This window comes from Danio aesculapii, chromosome 15 (genome assembly GCF_903798145.1).
Source record: "Danio aesculapii chromosome 15, fDanAes4.1, whole genome shotgun sequence".
Taxonomy (NCBI): domain Eukaryota; kingdom Metazoa; phylum Chordata; class Actinopteri; order Cypriniformes; family Danionidae; genus Danio; species Danio aesculapii.
In genome coordinates, this window is record NC_079449.1 from 5,049,783 (window position 1) to 5,056,857 (window position 7,075).

General features: G+C 36.4%; 1 protein-coding gene across 1 annotated transcript in view; it reads left to right on the forward strand.

Moving 5' to 3' along the window:
- The window catches only part of LOC130241491 (NADPH oxidase 4), a 62,055-nt gene extending 57,680 nt beyond the window's left edge, over positions 1 to 4,375 (forward strand). The window contains exon 18 of the mRNA XM_056473293.1: positions 1 to 4,375. This exon is cut by the window's left edge and continues 388 nt beyond it. The gene's annotated coding sequence lies outside the window, so the exon portion shown is untranslated.
- Positions 4,376 to 7,075: the final 2,700 nt, after the last annotated feature.

Below are 7,075 nucleotides of genomic sequence, written 5' to 3' on the forward strand. Positions count from 1 at the left end.
CACCAAATAACAGGGTTCTCGCGGGTCCTTAAAAAGTCTTAAAATGTCTTAAGTTAAAATCCGTGAAATTAAGGTCTTAAATAGTCTTAAATTTACCGTAAAGTGGCTGTAGATATTAGATTTTCAGCCGGTGTGCTTAATGACGATGGGGAAGCACAGTGGTCCAACAAAACATTTAATAGCTGATTAATTTAGTATGTGTGAAACAGGAGAGAAAGTCAGTCTCCGTGATTTATTAGCTTATTACGGTAGGTCGGCTACAGACGCTTACGTCGGTCTGCACCTGCGTGCTATCATTACGCGGTTGTCGAGGTGAGGTTCAAAATGCAAAGATGGCAAAGTGTATATTTAACGACGTGGCAATGTGTAAATTCTGCAAAAAGACCTTTTTGTTAGGGACCATGGGGCTCAAAGCCGCCGAGTCGCACATGAAAGGAGGAAAACACCAGCAGCTAGTCATAGCGGGTCCAGGTTAATCCCTGCTATGTTTGCAGCTCGACCTAACAATGTTACTAGTTCAGCCTAGAGCTGACGTTCTTTGAACCGACAGGTTCGGGTGGGTTCGGACTTTTATAATTTTAGACGGGGTTGGGCTGGGCTTGGGCTTGTGCAGTAAATGAACAGTCATGTGAAGCATTTCGATTAGCGTGAGGAAGTAATCAAATCATTTGTTACAACATTAAAATGCATCTCTGCAAAGGTGAAACAAATGTTGATGGAGAAGTCAAAAAGAGCGGTTTTTAGACTGCGGTCAGGCCAGCTGCTAGTTCAATAAGAACAGTCATTCTAGCCGCTAAGGTATTTCGGCGGTCGCTCATACACTATGAATTACGGTAGAGCGCTAAACAGCAATTTACAGCGAGCTGACAGGGAAGATGACGAGGTCACTCGCTACACTGAAACCGATGTCATGTAAAATAAAATGAATGTTCTTGACTGGTGGAAGATGGACAAACAATCCTACCCAAAACATGCTAAATGGGGTATATGCCGAAGCATGCTAATAGGACTTTTAATTTGCCAGTAACCTGGGTTAATCGTTTCCGGTGAAGTGTATGCCAATGCAAAATCGGCACATTTAAGGTCTGTTTTCTTTAAAAACCGGCGATCTCCACTGGCTGAGTGATATACGATATAAAGTGCGTCTCAGATTGTACAAGAAGTACTGCATTAACTTACATTTTTCCCGCCATGTCTTTATAATATGAACATTTATTTTACCCCAGTATATACAATGGAGCTTCTGCGCTAGCCTGCCGTTTCTAGTGGTCGCGTGCGAGTAAACGGCTTTTTGTCTCGTTTTACGCTTGAGCAACTAAATGAATGCCAAAGTCTGTTTAACTGATTGTATTTGAATTACATTACAACATCGATGCTGTGAAATGAACCGTATAAAATGGAAAAAACTAACAATAACAGGTCACTGGAAGTTTATCAGTATGGGAAACACACTAGCTCAGCATATTAGCCAGATCAGTAGTGCATCCCGGCCAGTAGCAGCAGTGAAAAGGTGTTCAGTGCTGCTCAGTGAGCGCAGGACTGCGCTAAAGCCATTTACAGTGGATTCAATAATGTTCCTCCACAAAAACACGTAGTCTATTCATGATGAGTAACGTTAAAGAATTTTCAAATCATAACTTAATATTAAAATTAAACCATAAAATCATAATGTAGACAGAGTATATAGGCTAATGTTGGCATTAATCTTTTATTATTCAGCTTCTCCCTCACCTTAATGCAGATTGTGAAGAGAAGCGGCTAAACAAATCCCACAGAGCCTTTATCTTAATTTCATTATTGCCAAATACTGTCATCATTTATCATTTATTTTAATTTAATTTGTTAAGAAAGACTTATATTTATTGGTGTGTTGGCCAATTTAAAGGCTAAGTGTATGTACCCAGGCCTATTTAGAGTGCTGAGATGTTAAGATTTTACAGAGGACTTTTTTTTGTTTCAACTTCCAAGTGGCCTATAGCCCATGTTATGAATAACTAATGTTAACACATATAAACGACTCATTCATGAAAAACGGCAAAAGAGCTGTGAGGCACAATTTATTTAAATTGAACGAGGACATTAAGTTGAGTAGCCTATTCCAAAGAAATGCTGAAATTATATTTGTTGAGGTCTTAAAAATGGCTTAATAAGCATTACATTTAACTTTTAAAATGGTGCAAGAACCCTGAATAATCATGCATTCTTGATTATAGGTTGTTTTCAATCACGTGGTTCTGGTGACGTGCGAAATTTAGATGGAGGGCAGGAAGTAAAAAACTAAATGGGAAACATTGGGGAAAGTCCTTATTTTTGTAATTTATATCATATTTCAAAGGACAAATACAGTTGAAGACAGTATTATTAGCCCCCTGAATTATTAGCCCCTCCGTATTTATTTTTCCCCCAATTTCTGTTTAACAATGAGAATATTTTTTTCAGCACATTTCTAATCATAATAGTTTTAATAACTCATTTCTAATAACTGATTTATTTTATCGTTGCCATGATGACAGTAAATAATATTTGACTAGATATTGTTCAAGATACTTCTATACAGCTTAAAGTGACATTTAAAGGCTTAACTAGGTTAATTAGGTTAACGAGACAGGTTAGGGTAATTAGGCAAGTTATTGTATAATGATGGTTTGTTCTGTAGACCAGTGTTTCCCGACCCTGTTCCTGGAGGCACACCAACAGTACATATTTTGGATGTCGCCGTTATCTGACCCATTACCTTCAGGTGTTGGAGTCTCTTCTGATGTTCTGATGAGTTGATTCAGGTGTGTTTGATTAGGGAGAGGTTGAAAATGTGGACTGTTGGTGTGCCTTCAGGAACAGGGTTGGGAAACACTGCTGTAGACTATAGAAAACAAATATATCTTAAAGGGGCTAATAATATTGACCTTAAACTGTAATTTAAAAAATTTAAAACTGCTTTTATTCTAGCCGAAATAAAACAAATATGACTTCCTCCAGAAGAAAAAATATTATCAGACATACTGTGAAAATTTCCTCGCTCAGTTAAACATCATTTGGGAAATATTAAAAAAAGAAAAAAAAATTCAAAGGGGGGCTAATAATCTGACTTCAACTGTAAATAGAAAATAAGCACATATCTTGGGCATGATTCTTATATCATGAAGAGGACCGAGTTTTTCACTGAACCAACATATATTTGCATGTCATCGAGGCGATGGATAGCTACTGTAAGCTATTACATGAAAAAAAATTATAGTAAGGACTATAGTGTTTTAAAGCATGCTTGAATTAAACTCTCGTAGTAATTATCTGGTTATAACACAACTGTAGTGATAAACAAATAATGCAATATGCTACATTTTATATAATAATTTTTTCAGGGTTTTCACCTTTAATATGTAGGACAAAAGATATTATTGACAGGAAAGCATGGGGAGCAGAGAGAGGGGAAGGATCGGCATAGGACCACAAGGCGGAAATCAAACTGCATGTGTCAACGAACTAACCACTACACCACTGGCGCCAAATATTGCAACATTTTAATTGTGCACCACAGTTTACACTAACATTACAGTATTTATTAGAGTTTACCAGTATTCTGTAGCATTCGTAACACAGAGCTACTATACATTATACACTTTACTATAATGTGTTTCAAAAACATATTATAAATGACTATAGTTTTTCCCATGCGGATAACGTTATATCTTCCAGACATATACACAAAACAAAAACAGATGAAAGCACATAAAAGCGTGGATGCTACATTATTATTATCATCATCATCATTATATATTTTTAGTGGTAAAAAGTGCTCCACAAGTCTAGTTTTCAGTTGCATTTCTATTTTGTTCGGTCGATGAACTTACCATCAATCACTCAACGTTGCGGCGCATCTCAATGTTCGCGTTACCGTTGTTTATTCTGCCGAAACGCCAGTAAAGACATGGATTATTGGAAAACAAGACGGAGATTTCATTGCAGCGATTACATGGCAGGGTACGTTATTTATATTCTCCTGGATTTTGTATGTGTGCTGGTGTTTGTGTCTGATTTTATATAACACGTTAACATATAACACACATAGCTAGGCTTGTATATGATAATTAGTAGTGCTGTCAAATGAATTATCGTGTTTAAAAAAATTTGTACACATGAATATATTGATTGAATGTTTATTACATGCTTCCTTTTCTTCCGTTTTTCAGCCAGTTTCTTCAACTTTTCCCCCTTTATGAGCAAAAACTTTGGAGTTTTATAAAAGCTGTTCGGCTTCTCTTATTTTGGCCGATTTAAACTATTATAAACAACATAAAACAGAAACATTCTGATGTTCTTTAGCGATTCCTATCTAGAAGAATCACTTCCTGCCCTCCACCTGAGTCTTGCATGTCATCAATGATGTCATGTGAAAACAACCTGTTGGTGGTTTTCCCTGTTGGGAAGAGGTAAAAACTTGTAATATTTACACTTGATCATCAGTTTGCAACATTAACCCTTTACATAGACTTGGGTTTCTGGCCTATCAGGTGTTCACTGTGCCGCTTGCAGGCAGTTTAGCAACTTATACACAGATATAGGCTATATTACAAAAAATATCAGATTTATATGATAACGACATCATAACAGGACGAACGAGAGCTTAATTCTAAGATTTCAATAGAATCAGTGCTTAATTTTAGCTGGATCTTGCCAGAACCTGTTCCAGGAAATGTCAGATATTCGTGTTTAGCTTATGGTATTTATTTTAACTGATCCGGCTTTAACTTTTGCGTGGGAAATACCTGAGTATTTGTGTGAGAGAGAATGTGTATGAGCCTGAGTGAAAAACAGCAGAGCAAAGCTGTGTGTATTGTGTGCACGCACATAAAGGTAGTCACTTTTTTGACCAATCAGCTTTCTCAGGTTTACAATCACTCTTATTGTTTGGTGACTGTTTCGCACGCAGTGATCAGCGAAAATAAATAATGGCATAGTGGCCTACCTAAATAATATTTGTATTTTCAAACTGCCAGAAGCAGTCAAGCATACAGTTGAAGTCAGAATTATTACCCCCCTTTGAATTATTTTCTTTTTTAAATATTTGCCAAGTGATGTTTAACAGAGCAGGGAAATTTTCACAGTATGTCTGATAATATTTTTTCTTCTGGAGAAAATTTTATTTGTTTTATTTTGGCCAGAATAAAAGCAGTTTTAATTTTTTCAAGGTCAATATTATTAGCCCCTTTAGGTTATATATTATTTCGAATGTCTACAGAACAAACCATCATTATACAATAAATTGCCTAATTACCCTAACCTGCCTAGTTAACCTAATTAACCTAGTTAAGCCTTTAAATGTCACTTTAAGCTGTATAGAAGTGTCTTGAAAAATATCTAGTCAAATATTATTTACTGTCATCATGGCAAAGATAAAATAAATCAGCTATTAGAGAGGAGTTATTAAAACTATTATGATTAGAAATGTGTTGAAGAAATCTCTCCGTTAAAAAGAAATTAGGAAAAAAATAAATGGGGGCTAATAATTCAGGTGGGCTAATAATTCTGACTTCGACTATATATCAGTTTTTTAAAACCACGATTAAATCTGATAATGAGCCTGATCAAGGGAAGATGAAACCGTGTCCCTGGATCAGGATAGAGGGAGACAGAAGCAAAGCCATCTCAAGTCAGCCAGTAAACGTAACTGAAGCACTAACTGTGGGATCTTCTTGAAGATTAGACTGAGTGAGTCATTGCTGAAAATCCATGGTTGACCCTTAACATTATATTGAGCAAAATAATTAAAGACCGTTCAGTACATTTGTTTGTTTTTGCTACAACCGCCTGGTAACATTATGTTCTGGAAAAGCTGAAAATGTTTGGTGGACATTGGTCACGGGAGCTTTCCTTTGGCAGTTTTGTTCCAGAAATTATTCATTTACAAATTAAGCACTGAATAGAAGCTTAGATTGTAAATATGAAACATTCAGTAAAGTCTTATAAATGAGGAAGGTCAGAATGATTGCTGTGGCCATTCTAGTAGTTTCTGGCTATTTCAGTGTTGAAAGTCTTGTGAAGTGCTTTGAATGCGCATTTTTTTATTCATTTCTTTGATGTAATCTCAACTGAAACCTAAAGAGAGGGTGGGACATAGTATAGCTCCTCCCCTTTTTAAATAACAGCCAATAGCAAATAGTTTTTATCACCACTCTGATAAAGTGCATCAAATGAAATCAAATGAGAAGCGTCTTGAAGGGGGCGGGGCATGTCAGACACTAGAGAGCATTTGATTGGTCAGAAGATTTGATGAAGTATGAGGTGACGTGAAAATAAAAATCGTTGATCTATTTAGTGAGAAACTACAAGCTTTACATGTATACATCTTTTAAATGCAAAGTCATTGTTTTAGTGAATACTAGCTTAAAGATATGCTTAACTAACACCTAAAAAGCTTTATTTTTTAATTTTACATGACCTTTAAACCGTTGCACCACTGGCCTCATCAGCTCTTGGCTCCGCCCACACTTGTCAGCGATACCAAGCCAGCCAATCACAGATCTTGTGCTCTGTGTCATTGGGATGCAGTTACATTGAGAGATGTACATCAGGGTACGGCACAGACCACATACACTCGACGCAGAAGTTTAAATTGGCCTTTAGTTGTTTAATGCGAGGAATCTAAATGAGTGTGAATGAAAAGAGGGACAGCAAACAAATCCTCAAAGAGACCGAAAGCCGGTAAACAGTCTAACGTGAGGGAGATTTGCACAGTTAAGTTCTTATTCAGGGAATATTTGTGATATTTTTTTGCATGTAGTTTGTCTACATGAACCTGCACAGCCCTCTGAAAACACTTAGTCCTATATAGACTGAGGGATAGTTCACCTAAAAATTACAATTTTGTCATCGTTTATTCGTCCTCTATTGGTTCAAAGCCTGTTTGAGTTTCTTTCTTCTGTTGAACAAAAAGGAAGAGCATTTGAAGTATGTTGGAAATGGGTAACCATTGACTTCCATAGTATCTTTTTTCCTTACTATGGAAGTCAATGGTTACCCATTTCCAACATTCTTCGAATTATCTTAGTTAGCATTTAACAGGAAAAAGCAATAATCT